This window comes from Budorcas taxicolor, chromosome 6 (assembly GCF_023091745.1).
Source record: "Budorcas taxicolor isolate Tak-1 chromosome 6, Takin1.1, whole genome shotgun sequence".
Lineage (NCBI taxonomy): Eukaryota > Metazoa > Chordata > Mammalia > Artiodactyla > Bovidae > Budorcas > Budorcas taxicolor.
The window spans coordinates 62949989-62968879 of NC_068915.1; the positions used below are offsets into that span (position 1 = coordinate 62949989).

Sequence of the window (18891 nt, forward strand, 5' to 3'; positions counted from 1 at the left end):
AGAGTTCCAGAAAAATATCTATTTCTGCTTTCTTGACTGTGCCAAAGCCTTTGTGTGGATCGCAATAAACTGTGGAAAATTCTTCAAGAGATGGGAATACCAGACCACCTGACCTGCCTCTTGAGAAACCTGTATGCAGGTCAGGAAGCAACAGTTAGAACTGGACATGGAACAATAGACTGGTTCCAAATAGGGAAAAGAGTATGTCAAGGATGTATATTGTCACCCTGCTTATTTAACTTCTATGCAGAGTACATCATGAGAAACGCTGGGCTGGAAGAAGCACAAGCTGGAATCAAGATTACTGGGAGAAATACCAATAACCTCAGATATGCAGATGACACCACCCTTATGGCAGAAAGTGAAGAGGAACTAAAAAGCCTCTTGATGAAAGTGAAAGAGGAGAGTGAAAAAGTTGGCTTAAAGCACAACATTCAGAAAACTAAGATTGGCGGCGGCATAGGGACGGTACACTTGCCGGGCTACTACAGCACTATGGTGTCAGTTGGTGCAGCCCAGAACACTTCAGTTCTGCCCTGGAAGGATATATTTAATAATTGATTGGTGTGTCCCTTGAATACAAGAAAATGGAAACTGAACAGCCAGAAGAAACCTTTCCCAACGCGGAAACCAATGTCGAATTCGGTAAACACCCTGCTGAAGATATGGAGGAGGAACAAGCTTTTAAAAGCTCTAGAAACACTGATGAGATGGTTGAATTATGCATTCTGCTTCAGAGCAAGAATGCTGGGGCAGTGATTGGAAAAGGAGGCAAGAATATTAAGGCTCTCCGTACAGACTACAATGCCAGTGTTTCAGTCCCAGACAGCAGTGACCCCAAGCACATATTGAGTATCAGTGCTGATATTGAAACGATTGGAGAAATTCTGAAGAAAATCATCCCTACCTTGGAAGAGGGCCTGCAGTTGCCATCACCCACTGCAACTAGCCAGCTCCCACTCGAATCTGATGCTGTGGAATGCTTAACTTACCAACACTATAAAGGAAGTGACTTTGACTGCGAGTTGAGACTTGATTCATCAGAGTCTGGCAGGAGGAATTATTGGAGTCAAAGGTGCTAAAATCAAAGAACTTCAAGAGAACACTCAGACAACAATCAAGCTTTTCCAGAAATGTTGTCCTCAATCTACTGACAGAGTCATTCTTATCGGAGGAAAACTTGATAGGTTTGTAGAGTGCATAAAGATCATCCTTGATATTATATGAGAGTCTCCCATCAAAGGATGCACTCAGCCTTATGATCCCAATTTTTATGATGAAACCTATGATTATGGTGGTTTTACAATGATGTTTGATGACCGCCGTGGACATCCTGTGGGATTTCCCATGCGGGGAAGAGATGATTTTGACAGAATGCCACCTGGTCGAGGTGGGCGTCCCATGCCTCCCTCCAGAAGAGATTATGATGATATGAGCTCTTGTCAAGGAATTCCTCCACCCTCTCCTGGACGAGGTGGCCGGGGAGATAGTAGAGCTCGGAATCTTCCTCTTCCACCACCACCACCACCAAGAGGAAGAGATCTAATGGCCTATGACAGAAGAGGAAGACCTGGAGACCGTTATGATGGCATGGTTGGTTTCAGTGCTGATGAAACCTGGGACTCTGCAGTAGATACATGGAGCCCATCAGAGTTCATAAGCAGATGGCTTATGAACCACAGGGTGGCTCTGGATATGATTATTCCTATGCAGGGGGTCGTGGCTCATATGGTGATCTTGGTGGACCTATTATTACTACAAAAGTAACTATTCCCAAAGATTTGGCTGGATCTATTATTGGCAAAGGTGGTCAGTGGATTAAACAAATCCATCATGAATCAGGAGCTTCGATCAAAATTGATGAGCCTTTAAAAGGATCTGAAGATCGGATCATTACCATTCCAGGAACACAGGACCAGATACAGAATGCACAGTATTTGCTGCAGAACAGTATGAAGCAGTATGGAGATGTTGAAGGATTCTAATGCAAGATATTTTTTCTTTTTTATAGTGTGAAGCAGTATTCTGGAAAGTTTCTCCAAGGCTAGTGAAGAACTGAAGGAGTCCTGCATCTTTTTTTTTTTTTTTTAATCTGCTTCTGTTTAAATAGCCAACATTCCTATGCTTCATAGGTGTTCTGCATTTGAGGTGTAGTGAAATCTTTCCTGTCCACCAGATGTAATGTTTTAGTTCTTTACAAACAGGGTGGGGGTGGGGGAGGGTATGCAAAAACTAACATTGAAATTTTGAAGCAGCAGCAGAGTGAGTGAATTTTAATTTTTGTTCATTGTTGGTGGTTTAAAGAAGTCCCCCCATGTAATTATTATGAACACTTTGCTTTGTGGTCACTGTAACATTTAGGGTGGTGGGACAGGGAGGGAAAGTAACAGTAGTCCATATGCCCCTGGCATTTATTTAGAGCAGTGTGCAGAATGTAATGCTCTTTTGTAAGAAAAGTTTTATGATTTTAAAAATAAATTTGGTGAATCGGACAAAAAAAAGAAAAAGAAAACTAAGGTCATGGCATCTGGTCCTATCACTTCATGGCAAATAGATGGGGAAACAGTGGAAATAGTGTCAGACTTTATTTTTGGGGGCTCCAAAATCACTGCAGATGGTGACTGCAGCCATGAAATTAAAAGACGCTTTCTCCTTAGAAGGAAAGTTATGACCAGCCTAGACAGCATATTAAAAAGCAGAGAGTTTACTTTGCCAACAAAGGTCCGTCTAGTCAAGGCTATGGTTTTTCCAGTAGTCATGATGGATGTGAGAGTTGGACTGTGAAGAAAGCTGAGCATCGGAGAATTTCTGCTTTTGAACTGTGGTGTTGGAGAAGACTCTTGAGAGTCCCTTGGACTGCAAGGAGATCCAACCAGTCCATCCTAAAGGGGATCCAATCTGGGTGTTCATTGGAAGGACTGATGCTGAGGCTGAAACTCCAATACTTTGGCCACCTCATATGAAGAACTGGCTCATTGAAAAAGACCCTGATGCTGGGAGGGATTGGGGGCAGCAGGAGGAGGGGACGACAGAGGATGAGATGGCTAGATGGCATCGCCAACTCTATGTACATGAGTTTGGGTAAACTCCGGGAGTTTGTGATGGACAGGAAGGCCTGGAGTGCTGCGATTCATGGGGATGCAAAGAGTAGGTCATGACTGAGTGACTGAACTGAACTGAACTGAATTCTGTGATAATTTGTTCAGTTCAGTTCAGTCGCTCAGTCGTGTCTGACTTTCTGTGACCCCATGAACCGCAGCACGCCAGGCCTCCCTGTCCATCACCAACTCCCAGAGTCTACCCAAACCCATGTCTATTGAGTCGGTGATGCCATCCAGCCATCTCATCCTCTGTCGTTCCCTTCTCCTCCTGCCCTCAGTCTTTCCCAGCATCAGGGTCTTTTCCAATGTGTCAACTCTTCGCATCAGGTGATAAAATATTGGAGTCTCAGCTTCAACATCAGTCCTTCCAATGAACACCCAGGACTGATCTCCTTTAGGATGGACTGATTGGGTCTCCTTAGAGTCCAAAGGACTCTCAAGAGTCTTCTCCAACACCACAGTTCAAAAGCATCAATTCTTTGGTGCTCAGCTTTCTTTATAGTCCAACTCTCATATCCATACATGACTACTGGAAAAACCAAAGCCTAATTTATTACACAGCATGAAAAACTAATATGTTATGCAGCTTCCAGACCACAGCTCCCCACTCATAGTGCAGCACACACAAAATAGTTTTTTTGCAAATATGTCTTACTTCATTTCCATGTTTTCCCTTATCTCACAGGCATCTCAAATTGAACATATTTCTTCCTTAGAGTATTCAACTCTCAAAAGAAGATGTTATCCTAACCCCCACCAGTAACTTGTGTGCACATAGTTTTGACCTTAAATAGAAATATAGGGTATTCACATTTAGGATTATCAAAGAGAAACACATAAAATCTCTGACTCTCAATGTTCAACAAAATGTACATTGAGAAAAATAGTACTCCTGAGGATTCTCTGAAGTCTTGACCATCCAACTCTCCTCCTGGGTGCTCATAAACTGTCCCTGAATTAGGCACAGTGTTCATTCACTAAAGTAGTCAGACTTTGTGATTTTGAAAATTCCAAATTCAAGAATGACTTTAATATACCGTGTTTCTGCCTCTAGTTGGTTTAAATCTAGAGCAATGTCACCACAATTTCTTTTCCCTTTTGTACTCAGCTTTCAAGGGGCTTAACATCTTTTTGCAATGTTTGGTTTTCTAGGTTGTCCCAAGCATCAGGACACAGACCACAGACTGGGGGAAATGCAACAGGAAAGATACAAAGGAAGGCTATTAGGGCTCAGGCTTGGATTGCCATCTCTCACGTCTCCTCAAATTTTATTGGTCAAACTTTGATCTTATGTTCACATCTTAAAGAGCAGCTGAGAAACGTAGCCAGCTCTACACCTCATGGCTAAAGAGAAAGGCAAAATGCCTTTGATAAGTAGCATAACTAGCCGGTCTCTTCACTTCTTGAAAATGAATAGGAAGTCAGAGTAAGGTTTTTTTTTTTCTTTTTCTATGTTTTAAATATGTTTTAAATTTGTCCTAATTAAAATTTGTCTTTTGAACCTCCCAGGTGGCTCAGTGGCAAAGAATCTGTCAGTTCAGGAGACATAGGACCTGGGTTCAATCCCTGGTTTGGGACGATCTCCTCAAGAAGGGAATGGCACCTCAGTCCAATATTCTTGCTGGCAGAATTTTACGGACAGAGGAGCCTGGTGGGCTGCAGCCCATGGGGTCGCAAAGAGTTGGATACAACTGAGTGACTAACATTTAGCCTATTTAGATATTTTAGAAGAAGCACACAAAATTTCACATCACAGTTTTTAAAGAGGCTAATGTAAACAGAAACAAGATAGTATGGCAATTTCACAGTCCAGTTTAGAATTAAGATCATGAAAAACTAATGCGTTAAGCTTATCTTATTTATAAAATAACCTAATGATGATGAATGTTACAGTAATTGTCATGAGACCAAGCCAAATGCTTAAACTAGTATTTTTTTCTAGAGGCAGTTATCTGATTCGAATAATCTGTTTCCTAGATGCATACAGGAATACTATCAGTGTGTAAACATAACTCAAATCTGCCTGCCTGCTTATGTGCTCAGAATATAATGGAGTCTGCATTGTAATATTTACTTGCTACTGCTATCTTATGTTGTATCCACATCATCCATTATCACATAGAGAGTTATCATTATCATCTAGCAAGTCTGGGGGGAGTTGTTAATCTTTGATTCCTTCCTAGCCTATTTAGTGATGGACCTACAACTAAATTAAAATTGCCTTTTCTGTAGCAACCTCTTAATCTCTTCCTTTGGCAGCCATTTATTGAACTAGCATAAAGATGTGTACTTCTGCATTAATAATATACCCCTGCTTTGTCTATTGTGGGACTTGTATTGTAAACAAACAAGCATCATGGCCTGCATTTTTCTAGTATGATTGTAAAGAATGGCAGTCATGGTTACAGGAGACAGTGCAGAGGATACACTAAGCCTATATCTGAGCATTTTATTAGTTGCTTAAATCACATTAACTACATTTCAGTGACTGAATGCTATTCTTCTATTAGTTCTGTTTACTGTTTTCTCATTCAAATAATAGACATTAAAAACAGAAATACTGCACATACCCATTTTTGACTTTACAATTACATTCTGAATTTCTCCATTGTACATTTCTAGAATAAAAAGGGGGGACTTAGAGTGAGGATATTTTCAGTAAAATCATTTATTAATTCAAAAATTATTCATCATTGTGGAATTTTCTAGACATTTGTATAACTAATCCTCATCACATTCTAATAAAATTAGCATTAATTTTGCATTTTATAGTTGAATATATAGAAATGAAGAAAGATGAAATATGGACCAGAGACCATATAAGAAACAACTTAAAACCAATGGTTTTGTCATCAACAAAATGGTTCAGTTAATGAGGGCTGTTACAAACATAGATAGGGGAGAAAAAAGTAGAGAGAACAGTCAACCCTCGTAGATACAGTCTTCAAAATGGTATCTATTCAATGATCATTACAAATTTGAAATTATGGAAATAAATCAATTTGAACTTAACTGCCCATATCTGTTGGCATCTCAGGATTATTTTCACTCTCTCCTCTGTTGTTGTTGCTGCTCAATCACTAAGTCGCGTCCAGCTCCTTACAATCCTATGAATTGCAGCACACCAGGCTTCCCTGCGGAGAAGACAATGGCACCCCACTCCAGTACTCTTGCCTGGAAAATCGCATGGACGGAGGAGCCTGGTAGGCTGCAGTCCATGGCGTCGCTAAGAGTCAGACACAACTAAGCGACTTCACTTTCACTTTTCACTTTCATGCATTGGAGAAGGAAATGGCAACCCACTCCAGTGTTCTTGCCTGGAGAATCCCAGGGACGGGGGAGCCTGGTGGGCTGCTGTCTGTGGGGTCGCACAGAGTCGGACATGACTGAGCAACTTAGCAGCAGCAGCAGCAACAGCAGGCTTCCCTAACCTTCCTTATCACGTGGAGTTTGTTCAGATTCATAGCCACTGAGTTGGTGATGCCGTCCAACCCTCTCATCCTCTGTCGCCCCCTCCTGCTTTTGATCTTTCCCAACATCAGGGTATTTTTCAGTGAGTGGGTTCTTGGCATCAGGTGCCAAAGTACTGGAGCTTCAGCTTCAGCATCAGTTCTTCCAATGAATATTCAGGATTGATTTTGCTTAGGACTGAATGGTTTGATCTCCTTGCAATCCAAGGGACTCTGAAGAGTCTTCTCCAGCACCACAATTCGAAAGCATCAGTTCTTTGGCACTTAGCCTTCTTTATGTTCCAACCCTCACATGTGTATATGACTACTGGAAAAATTATAGCTTTGACTATACAGACCTTTGTCAGCAAAGTGAGGCTGTGCTTTTTAATATGCTCTCTAGGTTTGTCATAGCTTTTCTTTCAAGGAGCAAGCGTCTTTTATTTTCATGGCTGCAGTTACTGTCTGCAGTGATTTTAGAGCCCAAGAAAATAAAATATTTCACTATTTCCACTTTTCCCCTTCTATTTGCCATGCAGTGCTGGGACCAGATGGCGTGATCTTAGTCTTCTGAATGTTGAGTTTTAAGCCAACTGTTTTACTCTCCTCCTTCACTTTCATCAAGAGGCTCTTTAGTTCTTCTTCACTTTCTGCCATAAGGGTGGTATCTGCATATATGAGGTTATTGATATTTCTCCTGGCAATCTTGATTCCAACTTGTGTTTCATCCAGCCTGGCATTTCACGTGATGTACTCTGCATGTAAGTAAAATAAGCAAGGTGACAATATACAGCCCTGACGTACTCCTTTCCCAATTTGGAACCAGTCTGTTGTTCCATGTCCAGTTCTAACTGTTGCTTCTTGACCTGCATACAGATTTCTCAAGAAGCAGTTAAGGTGGTCTGGTATTCCTAACTCTTTAAGAATTTTCCACAGTTTGTTGTGATCCACACAGCCAAAGGCTTTGGCGTGGTCAATAAAGCAGAAGTAGATATTTTTCTGGAACTCTCTTGCTTTTCAATGATCCAGTGGATGTTGGCAATTTGATCTCTGATCCCTTTGCCTTTTCTAAATCTTGCTTGTACATCTGGAATATCTCAGTTCACTTACTGCTGGAACCTAGCTTAGCATATTTTGAACATTACCTTGGCAGCATGTGAAATGAGTACAATTGTGCAGTAGTTTGAACATTCTTTGGCATTGCCTTTCTTTGGGATTAGAATAAAAACTGACCTTTTCCAGTCCGATGGCCACTGATGAGCTTTCCAAATTTGCTAACATTGATTGCAGCACTCCAGCACTTTTAGGATTTGAAATAGCTCAGCTGGAATCTATCACATCCACTAGCTTTGTTTGTGATAATATTCCTAAGGGCCACTTGACTTCACATTGGAGAATGTCTGGCTCCAGGTGAATGACCACACCATCATGGTTATCCGGGTTATTAAGACCTTTCTGTATAGTTCTTCCATATATTCTTGCCTCCTCTTCTTAACCTCTTCTGCTTCTGTTAAGTCCTTGCCATTGCTGTCCTTTATTGTGCCCATCTCTGCATGAAATATTCCCTTGGTATTTACAATTTTCTTGAAGAAATCTAGTCTTTTCCATTCTATTGTTTTCCTCTATTTCTTTGCACTGTTCATTTAAGAAGGCTCTCTTATCTCTCCTTGCTATTCTCTGCTTTCTTTTAGGTATTCTTCCCGTTTCTCCTTTGTCTTTCACTTCTTTTCTCTGCTATTTTTAAGGTCTCCTCAGACAACCATTCTGCCTCCTTGCATTTCTTTTTCTTGGAGATGGCTTTGGTCACTACCTCCTGTACAATGTTGTGAACCTCCATACATAGCTTTTTAGGCACTCTGTCTACCAGATTTTATCCTGTGAATTTTTCTCCAACTTCCACTATATTATAATAAGGGATTTGATTTAGGTCATATCTCAATGACCTAGTAGTTTTCCATATTCTTCAATTTAAACCTGAATTTTGCAATGAGAAACTCACGATCTGAGCCACAGTCAGTTCCAGGTCTTGGTTTTGCTGACTGTATAGAGCTTCTCCATCTTAGGTTGCAAATAATATAATCTATCTGATTTTGGCATAGACCATCTGGTAATGTCCATGTGTAGAGTTATCTCTTACCTTGCATGTCCAGAGTGTTCTCTTCTCTGTACTCATCCATGTTGTGGGAACTGGATATGTGGAAGCTGTATTTTGAAACTTTCTTGTCAGAAAGATTCCTTCTTATGTTTGATTATGAGATGATTCAGGTAAGATATGAAAGGAAGAAGAAAAGCAGCATTTTGGGGGCATTAACAGGTCTCCAGAAACATGAGATTTTGATAGTGATTTTGGACATTCTCCTGAAAATCCACCCATTAGGATACGCAGGCAGCAGAACTGTTCAAAAGTGCTAACAGGTAGCTGCACGTTTCCCCATCCTTCCAATAATTTTACAAGCACTCATTTCATTTTAAAATTCTTTCCTTTTTGAAATCTCTCCAGTTATTTTTTTTTCCTGACCAAATTTGTTTATACACACAGTGAGACATTTCATGAAAATTGTCAACGGATGCTTTCTTTTCTGCAGCATCACCTTTACAAAGCTAAGAGTCCTTGCCTCCTGCCCCGCCCCCCTTCACCCACTGCCAAGCTTCCTTTTAATGTTAGAAGCTAGTCAGGTCTCAATTAAGATACTTATTTGAAATTCATCTCTGTTTCCTCATTTAAAGCCAGGATTCTGAAAGCATAGTGTTCATTTAACCTGTCCTTTCCTAATGATTTGAAGCCCTTAATTGTCTGGTCACGTGTAACGCAATGTTACATACTGATTTGATAGATTAACTAGACCCATACATATCCACTGTCAGCTAGACAGAATATCAAACAAAATGTCAGCCCTGGGTCTATCCAGTTTCTAATAACTTTTGTGCAGAAATGTTTAATTGTAGATACCCAGAATATTATCAATTAATCTAAATGGAGTATGAAGGTAATAATATATTAGCATTGTAGGATTTAGATATTATTGCTGTCATTGAAAATATGAAGCACCATTTGAGGTTATTGATCTTGAAAAAGTAATGACTATATGTGGTTTTGTAACTTTCCTGAAGTTTACTTTATTGCAGTGCACTGAGAATAGAAATCCCAAAATAGCTTTTTAGAATAACCTCTTCTAAAAGAAAAGAGAGATATGAATCATAAAAAAAAAATCTTCTTTGTAAAAGTTACAGTTTCTCCTATTGATCTTTCTGACTATTTTCAGCTAAGAAGTGCAAGGAGTTGAAAATGAGTTCTGGAACGATATAGTGCACCCCAGCATAAACTATCCCCAAACAGACATTTGGGTAAAAATGAAACAAAATAAAACACAGCTAAAAAACAGTAACAAAAAAATACCACACAGCAGAGTTTAAAAATCAAAGTTGTTTACAGATCTTATTCCTCTCAGCAAAATATTAAGACCTGATCAATTTCAAGACTTTCCACTGATAAGTTGAAATTTCACTTTCCTGGTTAGTGAATTTAAAAAAGAAATATTCAGTAAAGTTAGCTCCAAATCCCAAAGGCAACTTCAAAAAAACATCCAACTTGGTGCTGTCAAAATTATCTGTATTTGCTTTAAGTGTTTCACAAAAGGAAGATTTTTATTTAGATTTTATAAGAACAAATAGAATTTAGACAAAAAAGTAAAACTCTATTGGTTTCTTTTTCTTAAGCTAAAATACCCAGTAGTTATTGTAAGCCTGTTGACTTTACTGGACACTTGCAGCCTTCTAGCTGTTTTATGTGATTCATCTCATATAATACTCATGGCAGACCTGTAAATTACTAATAATATAATGACCAATTCAAAGAAAACAAGTTATAGAGAGAAAAATTACTTGCTCAAGTTCACACATCTATTAAGAAAATGCAGAAATATAAACTAGGGAATATGGCAGAGTTTCCATTATGAAGGATTACAATATATTGCTATTCATTTTATTTGTGATATCAGGCAGTCTTCTCCTCATTTGCAGTTAGTGGAGAATCAGTGATAAACTGTTATCAATCCAGTAAAGATTTATTGAACATCTACTAAGTTTCAGACATTTTACCAGATATTGATAATAAAATCTGAAGGTTTATTGTCCAATTCTAGCAGATAGCTATGTCAACTCATTTTGGGAAGTTATGATTATAACTTCCACATTATGGACTCATAAAGTGTGACCTGCTTCCTAGACATATTTGATTTTCTAGCCAGATACCTCTTCCAGTCCATGTCTCATTACTTCCCTCTGGTTCTATCTAATTGGTCCAGGGTCAGGAAGTTGATATACCCAAGCCACTCAATAACATTCTCTAGAAATATAAACTTAGAATTGGATGTTCTGACTCTTTACTGAAAGAGATGATATATAGACGCATTAGACCTTGGTGGCCCTATTTTCCTGCCATTATTCTGTAAAATAGCTTGTCTGAAGATGAAAGAAGCAGCAGACCAGCAGTGAGAAGCAACATGAAACAGAGAGACGTGGTGGCTTACTTTCAATTGTTTCTGAGCTGCAGCTACATCTCTGTCCTTGAAGCACTGTTGCATTGTATAAAAAGGTTTTCCTTGTTGCTTAAACCATTTCAAGTTGGATTTCTGTTACTGTCAATCCAAAAGGTTCTAGCTATAATAGCGGAGAGAATATGGCTTTTCAAGCCACAATTACCTGTACTACTGAAGTACGTTACCCAGTTTGTGTTTCTGATAGAATTTAAACACCTGGAAATATAGAGAAATTTTTTTTTAAATTCAAAATGCTTCCCTGGTAGCTCAGTCGGTAAAGAATCTGCCTGCATTGCAGAAGACCCAGGTTAGATCCAAGGGTCAGGAAGATCCCCTGGATAAAGAACCCATTCCAGTATTGTTACCTGGAAAATCCTAGGGACAGAGGAGCCTGGCAGGCTACAGTCCATGGGGTTGCAAGAGTCAGACACAACTTTGCGACTAAACCACCATGACTAATGGCTTTTAATCAAATCTCTTAGAATTTCCTGTAAAGATATTCAAGCCTGGGACCCAATCTATTATATTTCTCCACTTCATCTACTTCTGGTCCCTATTACTTATTTAAACTCCAGCTAAGATAACTAGTCCACATCACCAGATATCATTCTTCTCAACTGAGTTGATACTCAACTGGTATTTACTGATAATGGCTCAGAGTCCAACCTGGTGGGTCAGAGGTTCATTCTGATCTATGCTTATGTCATACTATTTGATAAATATTTTATATTTCATCTAAATTGGAAGTATGATGTGTTACATGTATTTCCATCAACTTAGTATGTCTTCTCTAATTGGCTTAGTGGCAAATTTCCATTGATTGATTCATTCATTCATTCAACAAATACTGAGAACCTATGATATATGTATTATTTTCCTCATTGGGAGACTATTTCATGGCTTATTTCTTAAGGGGGTCATTTTGCAGTTTAAAGATGACTTTGGAGGCAGGAAGACTAGTAAAGAGGCTATCATAGGAGCCTAGTTAACACTTGCTATCTAGAAGGCTGATGATAGCATTGCAGTTGGTGAAAAATAGACTCTACCTTAGAGTCAAATGATTGAAGATTTAAATATTACCTTTTTTATGAAGCCCTCTCTAATTCTTCAAGCGGAGTTATTTGCTCTACCACATGTGTTTACATGGTATGCTATTAACATTTCTACTGTAGCCCTTATCAAATTGTAATGTAACTAAGTTGTAAATGACTAACTTTCCATGCAGAGTTTGAAGTCTTTTAATTCGTATTATCTTCATCTTTCTTTCTCCATATCTAGCATAATACCTAGTATATACCAAATAATTAATCTTCCGCAAGAGTAAGAGAAAGAAGTTACAAAGAAATAATGCTTTCTAAATTAGAGATATGCATGTTATTTGGGTTTCTCAGGTGATCCTTGGGTTGGGAAGATTTCCTGGAGGAGGGCACATCAACCCACTCCAGTATTCTTGCCTGGGGATCCCAGGGACAGAGGAATCTGGTGGGCTATATTCTTTAGGGTTGCAAATAGTCAGATATGACTGAAGTTACTTAGCATGCATGCATGCATATACATATTATTTAAATGCATTATCTGATATTATTTATTAAGTTGATTTTTATATAATCTTTATGTTAGTTTAATAATAGTATGAAAGATCAAAAGTTAATAAAAGATGACTTTCATTTCTATCTTTCCATACATATTTTAAATGTATGTGAATACATTTAAAATGTATGTGAACATATATTTATATAGTTTATATGGCATGATAGCATCTCTCTCTATATATATTTCCTCTAGGAAAGATGTCAACAGCATACTTATGTATCTTTTGATCAAAAGGAAGAAAACTAGTTTTCTCCTGTGTCCAGTTTTGCAATGACTATCAATCCGCTTACTATATTATATTGGCTAAAGAATAAAAGAAGAAAGCAAGAATTTTGTGAGAAAGTTTCTCAGATAAAATTCCCATTGAAGTACTTGTCTAACTTGTTGGCAACTGGAAGTCAACGTTTTATTCTTTGTCCACAGTTTGTCTGGGGTTGAGATGGCAGTGTTGAGTACTTAAATGATATTTGTCTGCCTTCCAAAATGAGATAAGCATTAAGTATATGCTTGCTTATCCCACAGATCTCAGACAAAGTCCTAGGTAAAGATATCAGTAGCAAAAACAAACAAAAAAAGCTTATTGCACTGTAATTTCTGACTACTGTTTTAATATCGGAGATTTACTCTTTTCCCAGAATTAACTCTCCCTCAATATTGACACATGACTTAATAGTATTCTTAATGAAAAAGGTGCCATACAGTCTGTAGTTTGGCTTAATTTATAACTCCTCTGCGCTTTATTTCATAAACCATCATACTTCTTTCAGTGGATATTTTGGCATCATATTTTGCAAAGCATTTCCCCTTGATTCTTACTCACCTGCTACAAAGGGGTACTGGTAAAACAAAGAAACAATCTTGTAATGACTGTCTTCTATGCAATGCATTCATTTTTGCATATTAGCACAGAACCACAAGCCTGCTACCTAAAAGAAATCATAACGTATTGTATTGCTCAATACAAATCAGGAAACCATCAAGCAAAATTTTAAAAATGCAAATGAGAATGGTTGCCCTTGGATCTGATGGTAAATCATTTTCCCCTAGTATTAAAGATTCGCCATGTACGAAATGAGGAAGGCTAAAGATACTTTTGCTGGAGGACTTCATCATTTTTTTAAAAAATGTTTTTCAACTGTAAGTCCTCATATCTCCTTGGTTGCCAGTGGGAGATCTTGAATAAATGACTCACATATTTGTAATTCCTCTGGAAAAGCTGTTCAAAATTGTATTTTTTATACTAAGAAATATTACATCCAAAAAAGTATTCTACCCATCTGTATAAAATCACTATTATTATCTAGATGATATACTTTCAGACTTTCTTTGCATATGTAAAATGTATGTATAAATTATCATGCACAGAAATAAGATCATACTCTATCAGCTGTTTTAAAATCTTCCCTTAAAACTTAATGTATTTTTGTGTCAATAATTGTCTATGTCAAAATTTTAACAATTGCATAGGAAAAAACTGCATTAAAACTATTTCAAAGATTACTTAATTTAGAATAAAATTTTAAATATTGATAATTAATAATTGAAGAGTGTCTATTAACATTAAGCATTATTTTAAGTATATAAAAAATGGAATTCCAGTTGAGCTATTTCAAATCCTAAAAGATGATGCTCTGAAAGTGCTGCACTCAATATGCCAGCCAATTTGGAAAACCCAGCAGTGGCCACAGGACTGGAAAATGTCAATTTTCATTCCAATCTTTAAGAAGGCAATGCTAAAGAATGCTCAAATTTCCGCACAATTGCACTCATCTCACAGGCTAGTAAAGTAATGCTCAAAATTCTCCAAGCCAGACTTCAACAGTACGTGAAACATGAACTTCCAGATGCTCATAGAAAAGGCAGAGAAACCAGAGATTAAATTGCCAATATCAGTTGGATCATGGAAAAAGCAAGAGAGTTACAGAAAAACATCTATTTCTGTTTTATTGACTATGCCAAAGCTTTGACTGTGTGGATCATGACAAACTGTGGATATTCTTCAAGAGATGGGAATACCATACCACCTTACTGTCTCTTGAGAAATCTGTATGCAGATCAAGAAGCAACAATCAGAACTGGACATGGAAATAAAAGACTGGTTCCAAATCGAGAAAGGAGTACATCAAGGCTGTATATTGTCACCCTCCTTATTTAACTTATATGCAGAGTACATCATGAAAAACGCTGGGCTGGATGAAGCACAAGCTGGAATCAAGACTCCCAGGAGAAATATCTATAGCCTCAGATATGCAGATGACACCATCCTTATGGCAGAAAGCGAAGTAGAACTAAAAAAAGCCTCGTGATGAAAGTGAAAGAAAAGAGTAAAAAAGTTGGTAAAACTCAACATTCAGAAAACTAAGATCATGCCATCTGGTCCCATCACTTCATGGCAGATAGATGGGGAAACAATGAAAACAGTGACAGACCTTTTTTTTTTGTGCTCCAAAATCACTGCAGGTGGTGACTGCAGCCATGAAATTAAAAGATGCTTGCTCCTTGGAAGAAGTTATGACCAACCTAGACAGCATATTCAAAAGCAGAGACATCACTTTGCCAACAAAGGTCTGTCTAGTCAAATCTAAGATTTTTCCAGTAATCATGTATGGATATGAGACTTGGACTATAAAGAATGCTGAGCACTGAAGAATTGATGCCTTTGAAATGTGGTGTTGGAGAAGACTCTTGAGAGTCCCTTGGACAGCAAGGAGATCCAACCAGTTCATCCTAAAGGAAATCAGTCCTGAATATTCATTGGAAGGACTGATGTTGAAGCTGAAACTCCAATACTTTTCCACCTGATGCTAGGAACTGATCATTTGATAAGACCCTAGTGCTGGGAAAGATTGAAGGTGGGAGGAGAAGGGGGTGACAGAGGATGAGATGGTTGGATGGCATCACCAACTTGATGGACATGAGTTTGAGTTAACTCCAGGAGTTAGTGAAGGACAGGGAGGCCTGGCGTGCTGCAGTCCATGGGGTCACAAAGAGTTGGACACGACTGAGCAACTGAACTGAAAAAAATGTTACTCCATTGTGATTTTACAACAATATGACATGATAGTATCTGTGTTTTAGAGATACCCTCCCACTGGGAAAGTAAAGTGAAAGTGAAAGTGAAGTCATTCAGTCTTGTCCGACTCTTTGCGACTCCATGGACAGTAGCCCACCAGGCTCCTCTGTCCATGGAATTCTCCAGGCAGGAATACTGGAGTGGATTGCCATTTCCTTCTCCAGGAGATCTTCCCAACCCAGGGATTGAACCCGGGTCTCCCACATTGTAGGCAGACACTTAACCATCTGAGCCACCAGGGAAGAAAAGTAAAGTAGGAGATCAAAAATAGAAGTAATTTAAAAGGAAAAAATTCTTCTGTAAGCTAATCTGAACCCAAATTTATAGCAATATATATTCTAATTTATATCCATATCTTTATATCCTTTTAGTTTCAGAAAATGTATTTACAATTGAAATGTCCTAGTAAAACATATGAAAATTCTTTTACCAACACATATGTAAACTTTACACATATAGTATTTTGAATAAATGTATATCTATGTCTATATTTATATCTCTGTCTATTTATTTGAAATAATGTGAATTAGAAACTTCTATTCTCATATTGCTATATAACTTGTATGTTCATTTAGTTGTCCATTATCTATATAAATAAATGCAGATTAGAAAAAAAAAAGAAAAATAAATAAAGGAAAGCTAATTATTATTATATCATGATCTAAAATAGACTTTTCATTCTATTTGTATTAATTTAAAATCTATAGCTTATAAGATGAACAAGCCTCCTGAACATGTTAACAATAGAAATTCTACCAATAAAAACATCATATATTTACATTGATTAAAATTTTTTTCACTTAGTCAATAATGTTCCTAGTGAACATTCTTTGTTTTTTCTCAGGCTCTAGAAATAGAACATAAGAATCACAACTGATTTAGCAACTAAACAAGGGCAAAAAAAAAAAAAAAAAACAGAAAAAAAAAAAACCTCTAACATATCTGAACATTTTTCTCTTTACAAGTCCTAGAATTTGTTTATTTCATCAGATTAAGCACATTTTTCCACCATAAGCTCTTATTATTTATAGCATTTTTTTAAGGAAAATCTATAATCACAAATGTTGATTGTGTAAAAATAGTCAAGTTTGTTAATATTTGAAATGACTTTTGTGAGTCAAAAAATACACAACTTCTCTGGGTTCCAATTTTAAAGTATGCCCTATCTCAGCAATTATTCATATTGCACCAATTTTTACTGCTTGAAAACAAATTAATAGTAACTTTTTCTCATTTTAAAGGAACATCTACCATTGACTGTATGTGTCATCTAACCTTTCCACATAAATAGTATTAACCAGGGTCCAGTTAAATAACACTGTTTCACAGCTGGTGATTGAAAAATAAATCTTCATTATGTATTTTTCTGCTGAAGCATTATTTCTATAATTTTTAAATTCAGACAAACTAGGAGTAAAACTTTACACCTTCTGTAAACTTTCTGGACCAAAAAAAAAAGCAAATAAACATAAAAGTTTTTATTTTAAAATATTTCAATTCATCTTTTTACCCACAGATGAAGCAAATGTCAAAATGTATACATTTGTCCTTCAGTTCATCATTGACTTTAGCACATATATCCACAAGGAAAATTTTATACTCATTTTAGTTGAGTAAGCAGCTTAGATCAATTAGAAAAAGATAAGCTGTGGAACGAATTAAACCTCAAAGCAATTATGCAACTGTAGACCTAACTCTACAGTCAGCTTTTTTTGGCCTTTAAATTTTTAAGTAAATTCTTAACATATATATGACATACCATGGAAGTTTTAGCTTCTTACTGTTTTAAAACCTAAAGGTCCCAAATTTTCAAATCAGTCAATCATACTGGAGGATATTTTAATTTTCTCTAAATAAAACAAAAGAAAAAGTTGTTTTAATTTTATTAGTTATATTTTAAATTGTTAATAAATTCTAGAGAATTTTAAAAATAAAATTTTGATAAACAAGTAGACTGGACAGTCTTTCTTAAAGGTAAGCCTTGTACAGAACTGAAGGAAGAACTTTCACATGATTGTTTCAAATAGGGCACAAGTACTAAATCCCACAACCAAGTTCTCCATCAAAAGTAACCAGAAAAAATTAATTTCTAGGTATAAAGAGGCACTAACATATACTTCTAGCATGCAGTAGATATCATCCACTTATGAGAAGAACCTAATGCATTGTTTTTTGTTCCATAAATAGAATGTTTTATTCATCTTTGTTCATTTTGAGATAAAAAAATACTGTTTTTATTCTAAAATACCTTCAAAGTCAAATAAATTCTGCACAAATCTTTAGTATAATTATTAGGAGGAAAGACAAGAAATCAAATTGCTTAGCATTGAAATGTTCTCTCCCATTTGTTCATTTTCTGATATGTGGCAAGTAATTTGATCTCTTTGTGACTCAGTATCCTCAAAGGGGAAATGAGGATAATAATGAGCTAAGAGGGAAGAAATTTATTGTGATGATTAGAAAATATGTCAGAAAGATTGTAGTTTTCAATTCATATTATTGAATATATAAATTGAATCTACAATTTAACAAATATTTATTAGCAGCAACTCCAATAATTATTTTTTAGAAGGAAATGTATTTGTTTGGAAAACACAATAATAAACCTGTTTTGAAATACAGGCAAAGTGTTCTTTATGAAATTTGAAGATCAGTTTGTTCTGGTTCTGTAATATTGGAGGAGAGAAAAGAGACCATCAAAGAAGATAAGGAGAAAAGAAAAGAGCCAGAGAGAGTGTATGAGATACAGGACTACATGGAGAAATCACCAGTGGCATTTCCTCTTTATTTTGTAATCATAAAAGGTTAGGACCAGGGATGAATGGTCCTGAATTTAAGTGATTTAATTGTTACTATGTAAACTTTTCTTTATGTAAGAGATCAGCCTAATCAAATATTCACTAGAGCCTAACACACCCAGGAATGCTTGACATGACTTGGTTTACCACTTTGCCTTGTGAAAAATTAAAAAGGGCCCAAATTTATGTGATACATAAAGCATGGACTGCTCTAGCATAGGAAGGATCAAAGAGATAGTCAGCCTTAGGTATGAGGGAAATCCTAGGGATTGTTTGGATTTCTGTGGAATACAGTACTGGGAATTTAAATTAGTCATATCTAGATGTAAAGGGCTGGGA

The 18891-nt window shown here is 36.9% G+C and overlaps 1 pseudogene; it reads left to right on the top strand.

The window, feature by feature from the left end:
* The first annotated feature begins 587 nt into the window (after positions 1-587).
* On the top strand, positions 588-2009 carry LOC128049734 (heterogeneous nuclear ribonucleoprotein K-like; annotated as a pseudogene).
* The last annotated feature ends 16882 nt before the right edge of the window (positions 2010-18891 follow it).